Consider the following 14,182-nt stretch of genomic DNA (forward strand, 5'->3'; position numbering starts at 1 on the left):
TGCCACATCATCAACTCCTCTACTGCATTGATTTTTACGAGATGGAGGACAGGAGTAATAATTTATTAGATATAAGATGGATATTGAGAGGGTGGGTGGGGGTTGGGGGTGTGGTCTGTGTATTTACCAAGAGACAATAGCAGACCTCATAGTTCTGAGCTCATGTCATTGAGATGTAGGTTAAGGTAGGTTAGGTAGGTTAATACTTGTAGTGAAAAGTTCCCACGAGGTGGGATAGCAGCACTCCAAAATCAAAGTGCAAGACCTGGTGGTTTTTTTCTCTACCAGGGTGGTCACATGAGAGGTGGGATAGCAGCACTCCAAAATAAAAGTGCAAGACCTGGTGGTTTTTTTCTCTACCAGGGAGGTCACATGTGTTTGTAAGTCAAATGGCACAAGATTAAAGACAGCTTGGGGAGAGGGAAAGTGGAAGCAATACTGACAAGCAACGGAGCAACACCTGTTAGACTTGCGCCCCCATATGTCACCCCTGGGCCCGAAAGTGTATCCTCTTGGTCCAACAATAGAGACCACATTTGGGTTCGGGAGTGCAGAAAACATGGATTTCTATCCCCACTTTGATGCCTACCATATCACACCACCACATCGCATGGCGAGTACTCCACCGACGGGGCCAATAATGGACTGTAGACCATCTGAGACTAATCAGTCCCTGTCATCTACAGTATAATCAGGGGTGAGTTGATGGGGCATCCTGGAAGGCCTCCTCCATGGCCCCTCCATCCCCACTGGTTTGTCCCTGGTAAAGAGACATGGATAATTAGTTTTCGTTTTCATTATGGAATCCTTTGAATCTTTAACTCCCTCAGGGCCCGCGCACCTCTGACCAGTTTAATTACTGGAAGGATGGAGGAGCAGTGGCATTGCATGTAGTGCTGACAGACTGGCACTGTCCAGACTATCTAGAACAGGGCTGCGTTTCCCAGAGGCATCGTAGCGCTACGTTCATCGTAAGATACGTCGTAAGGTCCCCCTCTAGGTGGCGCGTCGTTTCCCAGAGCCTTCTTAAGCTAAGGTATACCTTGACTACGAAGGCTCTGGGAAACAGCTCCACCCAAGGTACATCGTAAATCAACCTTACAATATACCTTCCAAAGATACATCGTAAGCCCTTCCTGGAGCCGATGCGTTGTTTCCCAGAGCCTTCTTAGCCAAGGTATACCACAGCCAAGGGATACTTTCTTAAGGGTGGTCTGAACCCATCGCACGCTGTCCCTTAGCAATGCGCTCCGTTCATCCCGTTATAGTTTTAGCCCGATTAGAGCAAAATTATATTTTTAAAAAGGAGAGTTGCAATAAAGCGCACATCTATCTACCCTACCTGAATGAATTACATCAGTAGTGTACAATAAACGTTATGTCAATTAACAATGAAAACAATGTTTTTGTAGCCTACATAACACATCATGGGAATGTTGTCTTTTGAAATTGCATTGAACCAAATCAAATATAGGGACTATCCATAATATAAATTCAATGCTTTCTTATGTAAAAGAGCATAATTTTCTTATGTAACGGAACAATTTGATGGCATGGCTTTTCTGGTTGTCTGTAGGCTACCCCACCACTATATAGGATACCGACAGATATTAGGCGAATTGATTAATCCAATGAGGCCTTTTAGACCAATAGTAGGGTAGACACAGGTAATTAATTAAGGTCCCCTTCTATTTAGTGTGTCACAGCCAACTCGTAATTCATGTAGGCCTATACATCATGGCTGCATTAAAACAATATTGTGTTTAATTCATGAGTAGCGTATTGTGTCATGTAGGAAATTTTGAAATGCCTATCAACATTTCCTACCTGACGGAAATGGAGGCGCTACCCATGAATTGAACATAACATAATGGGTGGTAGGTCATCCTGAGGAGGTAGGCTATATGCCAACTTTTCAGAACACCGGGTGAACAAAATCAGTCACTCATATAGCTATCATCATCATCATCATTAGCCATCATCATTATCATTTTTCCCTGGGCTTTCAAGAAGTCCCAGACTAGGCTTATATGTCCCAATAAATGCTGTTTATTTTATATTTTGTAGACTATAATGTATGAATTGGAACTATCACGAGGTCTCGCCTTGACTCTTAAATAGAGTAGCAGATGAGCTTTAGTAGGCATAGCTTCCTTTTTGTTAATATTAGATTGGGGTAAAATCAAAATTATTATGAGAACGCTTGAAAACGTCATCAACAAGGGACAGCTCCACTAACGATGTACCTTACGATGTATCTTCAGACGCCCACTAAGGGATAGTCTGGGAAACACTCGTAGGAAAAACTGCCCCTTCGCCAAGGTCTACCTTAAGAAGCGTCGTAGATCGCCAAGGTACATCGTATCTCGGAAACGCGGCCCAGGTCTAGAGGTAGAGTCCAGACTATAGAGCAGGTCTAGAGGTAGAGTCCAGACTATAGAGCAGGTCTAGAGGTAGAGTCCAGACTATAGAGCAGGTCTAGAGATAGAGTCCAGACTATAGAGCAGGTCTAGAGATAGAGTCCAGACTATAGAGCAGGTCTAGAGGTAGAGTTCAGACTATAGAGCAGGTCTAGAGGTAGAGTCCAGACTATAGAGCAGGTCTAGAGATAGAGTCCAGACTATAGAGCAGGTCTAGAGATAGAGTCCAGACTATAGAGCAGGTCTAGAGGTAGAGTCCAGACTATAGAGCAGGTCTAGAGGTAGAGTCCAGACTATAGAGCAGGTCTAGAGGTAGAGTGGATTGGAAGAGGACAGGAGTACTATAGAGAGGAGAAAGGAGGAAGGCAACAGGAGGGACCAAGGGATCCATAAGAGAGACTAGTGTCTGATCTCTTTGAAGTTTGTGTTTTCTGTGTGTGTGTGTGTGTGTGTGTGTGTGTGTGTGTGTGTGTGTGTGTGTGTGTGTGCGTGCGTGTGTGTGTGTAGAGGGAGCCCTGAGGGGATAGGGGTGATCTAGTGAACTGTCGTGTGATGGGTACTGAGCTTCTATGGTCATAGCAGCAGGTGCAATCTTCACAGAAGACTGCTGCCAGCGTAAATAAACAAGAATATAAAACACAACAAATATAAGTTTGCACCAACAAAGTGGACAGATTATTTGTGAAATTGTTTTGGCATCAGCAAGTGAAGAGTAATCTTTTTGGAGGAAAAAGACACATAGTGTTGGTACTGTGGTACTGTAATAATCACTCTCTTATGAATGACAACAAAATACACATTGATTGTCAATAATTGAAGCAAGTATGGATTTTTGTCTAGGTCCAGAGAGGGTAGATGCTACCTTATTTCAGTCATATCTTAGGAAAAAGACACCTGCCGATATTAGTGAGACATGGCAGAGTGAGAGATAGCGATTTATAGGAAGAGGCAGCATCTCCAGTGTTTGTGTGTGTGCGTGTGTGTGTGTGTGTGTGTGTGTGTGTGTGTGTGTGTGGGAGAGAGAGTGTGTGTGTGGGGGGGGGAGTGTGTGTATGTGTGTGTGTGCGTGCACGTGTATGTGTGTGTGTGTGCTCAACTCCAGAAATAACCTTCAGGGGGTTTGGTTAAGCATGCATTTATACATACAAATGCACCAGAATGAACAATGATGCTACTCCTCTGAGTCATGACAACACACAACACACAAGGGGAGGATTTCTATAGTTTTCCCTGGTGGCATGAGCACATTCATAATTTAGCAAACAAACACACACACAGACACACACACACACATACACACACACACACACACACACACAGCTATCAGGCATGCATGCATGTTTGCACACATTTTCAGACCGAAGCACACACACATACACACACACACACACACACACACACACACACACACACACACACACACACACACACACAGGTAGAAACAGACAAACACATATATCCACCCACCCACACACACACACACCCGGGTCAAAATACTATTTGAAATCCTTTCATTTAAGTGTCTGCTTGAGTGAAAGGCCCATTCGTTCCATTTTGCCAAACAAGAATAATCAAGCACATACTGTAATAATAATCATAATCATAATAACACAACATTAACAAGTATAATTATAATACAATGACAATGATAATGATAATAACATTAGCAATAATAATAAGCATAATAATAATAATAATAGGCACTCTTTGGAATTATTTCAAATAGTATTTTGGCCCAGGCCATATACACTCACGCATGCATGCACACACACACATACAAAATGCACACACACACACACACACACACACAGACGCACGCACATCCGCTTTGAGACTTGAATCTTATGTTTAAAACATGCTGTTTCTCACAAGAAAAGCAGGGCTCTCAGCGGGCAGGGGGAGTACAGCTGCATACTGTGCAATCCTCAACATGCAGTCCTCTCTAGTGGTGGGGGGGGGGGGTCCACACCCACACAATGAGTTTAAATGCTTTAAAAAAAAAAAGCATAGCAGACACAAACAAACACATTTCAGCCCTCGGCCTTCGTAAGTGTTTTCCCGATGGCCAGATGGCTTCATTTTGTCTTTTTGATTCTGCATGTTTTAGAATCTGCACCCATTATGAATCAAAGTCTTGTGAGTTGAGCATGCTAGTCCTGTGTGGCCTACTGTTTATTGAATAGCAGCATGATAGCCACCATTGCTGACAACCAGTCAATTATCAATGTCCAACGCAATAACAGTAAAACACTGCTTGGGACACAATAATGTGTTGATTTATTTCTGCGTTAGTTATTCTGTTGTACATCTCGTTTTGAAGATAATTGTATTTGATATCAAGATGGAGACAACGTCCTTACTGTTCTTATCAAAACAATGGGCTTCACGTCCGAAAGTGCCGCTCCACATTTCCCTTCTTCGAAATGGCGATAGCAGATTTGCAGATTAGACAAACGCACTTCATATATGACATCGTGAAAAAAAAAGTCCTAAGTTTTTGGTTTCTTACTTGGTCCAGCTTCCCCACTCATTTTTATACCCTTTCTTTAGTATAATAGTAAAATTTGAAGGCTAACTAGGTAGGCTAATCAGCTCGCCGGAGATTTGCAACTGGCGCACGTGGCGAACCGTGTGTTTGAAAAGATGAGATCTCAGACTGGCATACCTGTACGTATGCCACAAATGCCATAGTGAGGATGGATGATAGGCTAACTTTTTTTGCGGGCGGGGGGTGTTTATTATTTTTTTCAATGCCATGCGATCTACCCACACTACCTTTGCGATTGACCGGTCGATCGCGATCGACATATTGGGCACCCCTGGTTTAGGTGGTGTGTTAGGTGTGTTGGCAAGTCAGAGAGCTACAGGTTGAATCCAGCATCGGTAATCAAAATCAGATTTTAATTTAGCCAAGTAGGCTTCCTACTACGAGGAATGTGCCTTGGTGCATACATGTAGCGAGGCAGAACAGTGCAAAATGTCAAAGTGATAGAATGCAATAGACAATAGCCTACAGTCTACAATAATGTAGGCTATTAAATAGCCTACACAGCTGTCAACGCGGCGTGCCCAAACGAAAATCTAAAGACCGGACTCCACCTGTCATATTTAGCAGCATCAGTAAAATGCATGGGATGATATTAGTCTACTCGTTCAGCTGTATCCGGAGAAGGGCACACATGTGGACCCGGCGCATCGGGGATATTATTCTCGCTTTGTAAAATAATGAAAACCATTATTATAAGATAAATTATACAAATATTATAGTATTGCAATCCTATAATGTTATACAACTGTAGATGTGAGGTAAACACAATCACAACTCATTGTAAATTAACGTATTTCGCATCAATAGTCTTAAGACTGCTCATCCGTGTTTCGTAGATTCTGTTCTTAGTTCCCACATGTGAGACCATTGGTGAATGCCAGAATCGTCTTGGAAACGGTGTAAGTGAAGAAATTCTTATCTTTGTGAATGAGGCCCAATGTGAGCAGCTCCAGCCTGGCTTGATATGAAATATGTACTATTCTGATAAACTCAACATTGTGGTGCAATGTGTTTAACAGATAGGCTACACATGAATGGGTTATCAGGCCATCTTCTTTTTCTAACTCTTGTGTACAGTATTTGTATGTATTTTTCCGAGTATATTTGAGTAGAAAAATATGTTATTGAAGATACTGTAATGGTAAAGCTTTCTTATAGTCAACAACTTTCTGTTATTCAACAATCAGTAGCATGATTTCAGGAAGCAATGGGATTAGTTTCACTGGCTTTGCTTCCAATCATCATAATCATAACAATTATTATTTATTTGTGTGCGTGAAATTGTGTGTGTGTGTGTGAGTGCGCGCATGTGTGGGCGGATGCAGGAAAGGAACTACTCCCTTTTAATCCTCAACGGGACTCTGAACAGAGAAAGGACTGTTTCAAATATCTTGATGTCCAGATCACCAAGGATCTTTCATGGTCAACACACATACTGTAAAAAAGCACGTCAGAGACTGTACCACCTCAGACAGCTGAGGAAATTCAGAGCGTCCCACCAGATTTGATGGTGCTTCTACTCTCTGGATCTGTGTGTTGTGGGGATTAGAGTGTATCAACATGTATCATATCATATACCTACATCAATTTCATGCTTTAGAATCAAAGCATGGAGAAACAGTTTCTTGGCCAGTCCCACAACTGTTGGTTGAGGCTCGGGTTCACACCCACTCTGCAGGCTGCCGTTCTCCTGTGCTTCATCACCAGGCTGGAGGGAACTACCAATGAGAGATGATGTCCTTGCCAGGGCCACAAGGCCAACCAAGATAGACGCCCTGTGTCACTCCCCGATATAGATCAGCCATTCACTCACAGTGAATAATTCCTGGTAGAGAATGCTCATACACACACACACACACACACACATGCTTATGCAAACACACGCACATCCAGACATGGTTTGGAACCACACTTCATGAATAAAGGCCGTTTCAGACGAGGAGCGATATCCGTGCATTGTAATTCATTTTCAATGAGAGAGGCGAGCGGACAATTTGGGAGCCGCGGGCACAATCTGGGGGCGGAGCGGCAAACGGGCGCGACCCCGCTGATCCGAGCGAGAACGCAGGTGGAATATCGCTCCCCGTCTGAAACGGCCTAAACTCTGTGACCTCAGGAATACTGACTGTCCTAACTAATGCCTAGACTTCAGCGAGTGGCTGTTTTTGGAGCAGTAGACCCAGGTTTGAATCCCGTGTGTGGATCATTCACACACATACAAGCATTCACACCTTTACTCGCAACTCTAACAATTTACAACTCTAATAAAGACTTCTGAAGAGAGGTTAGTTGAGAGAGGCTTGAATTAAAACTTTAAACATAGCGTTATACGTCTTGCTTTGATGTTCTTTAAATGATGCTGCTTTTTAATTAAAGATGCCTCACTGTGACACCCCCATTCTCTTCTTAGGTTGTGTTCACCTAATTTCATAACGTTAGCGTTCCTCTCAAAGAGAAAGGCATGTAAATTATCAACACAAGGGAAATTATAATCTATTGTTTACAGAGAATATATAGAGTGCCTGTGTGAAATAGATTTTAATGGATAATACAGTGGTTGAATGTGACACATGCCTGTTATCTTTAGGTAAAATCAAAGTGAATATGTTGTTATTCCGTCATGTGTAAGTACTATACAACTCCTTTTTATACGCCCAAATTTCCCCCTCTACAAGTTCACCTCGTTTTGTGGGCGTGTCAAAGAGAGTTGTCAGTCAGAAATGATTGACAGGTCATGGCCTCAACTTCCACCCATTTGTTGTTTGTAACCATAGTTACCTCGACACCAGGAAGTGTACAGGCATTTACAAAGTCCTTAATATAAGAAACGTGGGATGCCATACTACCGTTTAACCTCCAAACATTATACAGATACACGCTACCTAAAAGGCTGTATCCTCAAATTTGCGTTATAAGTATGATAAACGCATAACGATGGTGCCTTTCCCCCGCGACACTGAGGAAAAGCACCCTGCAGCCGGCCACGCAAGCTTGGAGGACTAACTTTATAGCTTTCAGCCAGCTACGAACAGTATAACGTTTAGCTAGTTAGTCAAATAATTGTAACTGTGGATCTTAGCAGAAGACATAGATCATTTAAGCTGTGAAGCCGACATTAAATCTGCATTGTTCACTAGTCCAACATTATTTATCGAAGTATGTGGCCATCACAGCCAGCTGCACTCTAAAACGTTCTGGGTTCAATATCTGTCAGATGTGGTGATATAAAGGAATCGAGGAGAATACCACTGCAATAACTTGTCAAATCAATTGAATTGTTATAGCCCATTTCATATACAAAGGAAACACAATATGCTTTCCAGAAAGGGGGAGAGGATGTAGCCTACCTGTAGCCTACTGATCCTACTAATCCAACTCCAGGACCTGCACACCTCCAGAGCCCTGAAGCGCGGGACCTGGACCTCCCGAGTCCCAGTATTGGAACTGTAGTTAGTGATTGTGCTACAAGAAAAGTGGACAAATTATGAAAGCGATTAGTAATAGCATAGTTATTTTGCATACAAAACAGCATTGAAAATTACAACAATAGGCTATGTATCGGTAAATCTGAAACATATCAAATTTTTGAGCGAGAGAGAACAATCGGGAGATTATTGGGGAGACAAACTGACTTCTAACCAACTTTGACTTCTAAACGTATACTGTACAACACAGCACACTCACAACAGTTCTGGTAGGCTATCACTTCAGAAACCTTACAGAACAGTTTGCACCTGATTAATTCGGTGTTAATGCCAGGGGAGGGTACAGTATGGAGCACTGTGCATGTTACTGCCATTGCACAGAAGGGCTAATGTTACCAAAAGCAAATGCATAGGCTACAGTAACCTAATGTTAGCAGGACGATTGTGCGTTAGTTTGAGCCGGATATATGTGTCCACAACCGACTTCTAGACAACTTTGATTTTGTAATGGTAACGCTAGCAAACTAGCTATATAGCAACATGCTTAGTCAGTTAGCGGGCTAACGTTAGTCTAATTTTAACTACCTTTGTGTTGAGCTTCCAAGTTGGTTGGTTGGAAAAAGTCAACTTTTTAAAATGTTGGTAACTTATCAAGCTAAGGTTGATATTCGGTGTGATCATTGGTGAGATGGTAATCAACCATGCATGTGTTAAAGCAGTAAAAAGTCTGTGAACTTACTGATGGGTGTTTATGGCACAAAAGTGTTTTTTCTTTTGTGGGCGCAGATGGGCAGTGGCGGGCAGTGGCGGGCAGTGGCTAGTTGCAAAACTAGAATGGAGAAGTAAGACGCCTCCTTCCCTCCACTAGTCTGGGGGTCCACCTTGGGCAAGTGGTAGTACCCCCTAGCCCCCCTACCTGGGGTTACAGGTAAAATCCCCTGATGACAGAACAACCAAAAGGAAGAGAGACCCGGCCCGGAGGAAGCCCGGGGCCCTCGTCTGGAGCCAGGCCCAGACGGAGGGCCCGCCTGCGAGCGCCTGGTGGCCGGGCTTACCACGGAGCCCGGCCGGGCCCAGCCCGAATAAGCAATGTGGAAGCACCATCTCCTCCTCCATCGTCCCGTGGACCCACCACCCGCGGGAGGAAAAGTTCTCCAAAACTAAAGAACATACATTTGATAGTTCGATGGTGTTCACACAATGCCACTATCTACCAATATCATACAAAACACCAGAAAGTAAGGTTTTGACTGTATTATCCCTTTAAGAATATAAATTAATCATCACACACACACACACTTGATCATTATCAATAAACTTGATTTAAGTCACTCCTCTCTAATCCCCACAACACAGAGATCCAGAGATTATCCTAAACAGTTTGATCTAAGGCCTCGATGTTTGAATTCACAAAAGAAAGGCTTTTGGAATATCATGCTGCCTCTGCTTGAATTTACTTCAAACAAAGGTAATTTGATTAAAGTAATTCCAAAATATTAGTTTTTTTTAAAGTAAAAATGTTCTCATCAAAAGAAAAGAAACTGAAGGGTTGATTCAAATCAATGTCATTTGCATATTCAGATAAGACTTGCTAATTGCTTATTTCGGAAGTACAATAGCAGTAATTGTTGCATTACTGCACAAGACCTTACAGTGGGCTACACACTGTATCTGTTCCCTGAACAACCGCCAGGATATGAGATACTGGGATTGGTACAGTATTACCTTATGTGTTTTTATTTATTTTGTATTTATTTTTAGAATTACATAATTACAGGATCTCTAAGGGTCTTAACAGTAATCAACCACATGGCAGTGGCACAAAGTATGCACACACAGAAGCTGCGGCATAGCACACAACACAAACACATTCAAGTTCAGGTCGCTGGTGGAATTTGTCCTCTGCATTATCCCATCCAATCTGCAGCCAGGTGCAGTGGGCAGCCTCGTCAGTAGCGCCTGCATCTGTTCCTCTGCATGTTCTTTGTATTGGGTTCTTGGGTGGCGTCCTTACGAACATGAGGAGAACATGCAAACTCCACACAGAAAGGCCTTTTCTGCCAGTACACAGTATGCTACACTTTACCTCTGATACCGTCCATATTCAGCATCTTTCCCTACAGTTCAGAATTGGGCAAAACGCTGCAGCATATGGGTGAGATTCTCTACTGTTTTAAAGACGTTTTTTTTCTTCTGTCTTCTGACGCTGAGTTGATCTGAGGGAGTCACAAGACGCCCCCAGAGCTCAGACTCCCTTCAAGTTGGAAGTCAATTTGATCACCTGGGGTGAAGCCAGTATGGATCTATGACAGGAAATGTTTGACGGCGGCTTGCTTATGGCCCTCTTTGCTGAAATGTGAAGTAAAGCACTTGATTGCATCAATATTTCTGAGAGGCTGCTTGAGTTTCTACGTAATGTTTCACTCCTACAGAGAAAACATAGTGATTAGCCTGAAGTCATGCCAGGATGTGTCTGTGTGTGTGTGTGTGGGGGGGGGTTAATATACTGTATCAGTGTGTATGTGTCTGTGTGTGTATGTGTCTGTGTGTGTGTGTGTGGGGGGGGGAGTTCTGACAGTGTGTGTAAGATAGCCTGACACTCAGACTGAATTCTCATTTCGTTTCACTTCATTATTCAGTCTCAACCGGCTCCCATTGCTGCCGTTTTCAAATATGGGTGTTGCCGAAGGAGTCCTCAGCGAATAGTTTATCCCCTAACCAATCACATTGCACAGTTTAATTTAAAGGATCCATTCAAATTATGCTGATTGGCCTGATTGGAAATCTAACCAAGAAGAGATCATTCTGGACAAGAGCCTTTCCAGACCTTGATTCACATTTCGAAAATTGTAAGCAGCAGTACCACCCATCGCGAACCCAACCAAAATAGGCTATGGACCACAAGGTTGGCCCAATGTGATTAATGTGTGTTTTATGGCTATTAATCTGCTCATGTTAAGCAGATTAATACAGGCAAGGATACCTTGAAACTAGAAAGTAGGTCTCTGTAGTAACAGTGTTAGTGTGGAGGGATATTACAGCCCTAATAGGTCTAACTAAGCCGCTACTCATTACTCACATGATGACCGGACATGCCGACGGACGGGAGGAGAGGAGTGATTGATGGAGGGAGAGATTGGAGGGGGGAAATGAGGTTTCTTGAGGTGGAGGTTAGATAAGCCTAGAAGGGCTGTCTCTCCCTCTCTTTACTTCTGTCTTTCTTGCTATCTCTCTCTTCTTCCTCTCTCCCCAATTCCCTCAATACCCCCCCCCTCCCCTCTCTCTCTCCAAGAGAGTATTTAAGGGGTATCAGCGGATGACAGCGAGGATGACCATGTTCCTTTCATCCATCATTCCAGCAAGAGCCACCACAGGAAGTAAGCTTAGGCACTCAGGGTAGCTAACAAGGGATGAAGGTTCTCACCAAGGACTTGAGTTAGAACGCCCCCTAACTTTACTCAAGACATAGTGATTGATTCATTTTGGCACAACCACAGATGGAAGTCTAGATCATAACATGCACATTAATTTCCCTTTGTCTAAATTAAATTATTTCCAATGTCAGTCATATAATACAGTATTAAACACACATGAGGTCAAGGGAGGGTATAACTGCTGAGACAAGAAGCTAGTTTTATGGCATCCATCAGACCATGCCTTTGCATAAGGATCGACAGGTTGAGAAACACATGGAAAATGCTTGAATCTTAAAAACTCTGTTTTCAAGATAGGCAGTTTCACAAACACATTCCATCTCGACACCATAAAACCCACCTCTGCTGTTGTGTCTGAACCAGGTCTGGATTTTGGTGGATTTCTGGTCACTTATACAACACTAGTAAACAGCACTGTATTGATAATGATGCATACGTAGACTCATTGAAAGACAAGTTCACTAAACATGTCAAGGGCCTCCGTGGGAAAGAAAGGTCCGGAGTTCTGTCTTGATCGGGCCTGTGAGCTGAGGGGTGGCAGAGATAGAGAGGTCTGGCGAGTGGCAAGGGGAGAACTCTCTGGCCATCAGAGCAGCCTGTCCGGGCCAGACAGCTGACACCAAAGATGAGGCCTTCTGGCCGACCGTCTCTAGCCTACAGGTTAATCTATAGTGACGGAGCCACGTAGCCCAGGGAAACAGCTGGTAACAGCCTGTAACAGTCACATAGAGGCAGAAAAGGCCCTCTCGGGCAGGGTCAGGAGGGCCAGGGACGAAAGAGGAGGCACACACACACACACACACACACACACACACACACACACACATCTTCCTATTCTCTGCTGCCCTGGCTGTGACTCTGTCAGCATAATAGTCCTATCATCATGGAGTGTGACCCGTGTCACCTCAATCAAGACGCAGAGAGACACCTGGCAACTCAGGGTCAGGTGGCACAATGCTCCGTGTGTCTTTGTGTTCTGTGCAGAATGTCATAGAGCTGCTCTCTACACAACATGGCAAAGCAGGGGACAGGAAGGTCGGGCACACACACACACACACACACCCAGATACAGTATGCACATATGCACACACACATGCACACATAAGCACGCATGCACCCACAGACACACACGCACACACACACACACACACACACACACACACACACACACACACACACACACACACACACACACACACATCACTTGTAACAATTACTCACACCCTCCTTTAGTCAGTAAGCTGATGAAAGCTTCTGCCATTCCTGTGAAAGAGAGGATTTGCTTTTCTCTCCTCTATGAAGTAATGAAGTCTGAATTCCCCTCCTCAAAACCCCCAAACAACCCCCAAACAGGGCCAACTCTGGTGCACATACACTTCCATGCCAACCCTCCCACGCTCACCCCTAACCCCCCCCTAATGGTGGGTTGGGAACCTCCAAATGGAATTACCATTTGAACATGTCTGAATGAAACACACCCACACACACACACACACACACACACACACACACACACGGTAAGCACTTGAGCAGGTTAGATGTAGCCAGCCAGAATATTTGTGTAACCAGAAATAATTTTGCTCCATGGTGAATTCATGACATACAATGCAACCACAACGTATCAACCCCCCTTCACCTTTTCCCACACATTGCTAGATATAGACAGGCCAGGGACATAGTCCTCATCTGAACACTCATTGGCTGTCTCCAGCTCCTCCTCTGTCCAGTCAATTCTAGCAGATAATAAAAAGCTTAGAATGAAATTCATAACACCAAGTAAATTGTTCTCCAAATACATTCAACATTGGCTCAATGACACCTAGGCCTACATGCTGTTCCTGAGATCATTGATCTCCTCAAAGCTCCTCTCTGTGTGGTCCTCCTGGACAGTCATATCCTGAGAGCTTAAAATAACTAAATATCAGATAGGCTGCATAATGTGAAATTACAACAGGGCAAAAGATGATGGAATTGAAATGTCGATTACCTGTCCTCCAGGTATCTCATTTCTGAGATAGGGTTCAGACCTGGCTGGCAATCCTCCCTACAAATAAGAATGTCAGTATTGTTAATAAAAATGTCAGTCAGTTTTCAGTATGGTGAATAAATAAACACCACACACACACACAACACAGACAGACGCAGACAGAGACAAATAGACAGACAAATAGACAGACAGACACAGACAGACACACACACACACACACACACACATGCACCGTACAGACACAGATGTGGGCTAGTGAGAGGGGATTCTTACCGCACTGGTCAAGCTACAAGCGGGAATGGGTCCAGGCAGCCTTTTCCTCCCTTTACAGGGAGTGGAGGTCGCTGGGCCTTTTACTGCTGTGCCAC

The sequence above is a fragment of the Borostomias antarcticus genome (assembly GCF_949987555.1).
Source record: "Borostomias antarcticus genome assembly, chromosome: 14".
In the NCBI taxonomy this organism is placed as follows: Eukaryota; Metazoa; Chordata; class Actinopteri; order Stomiiformes; family Stomiidae; genus Borostomias; species Borostomias antarcticus.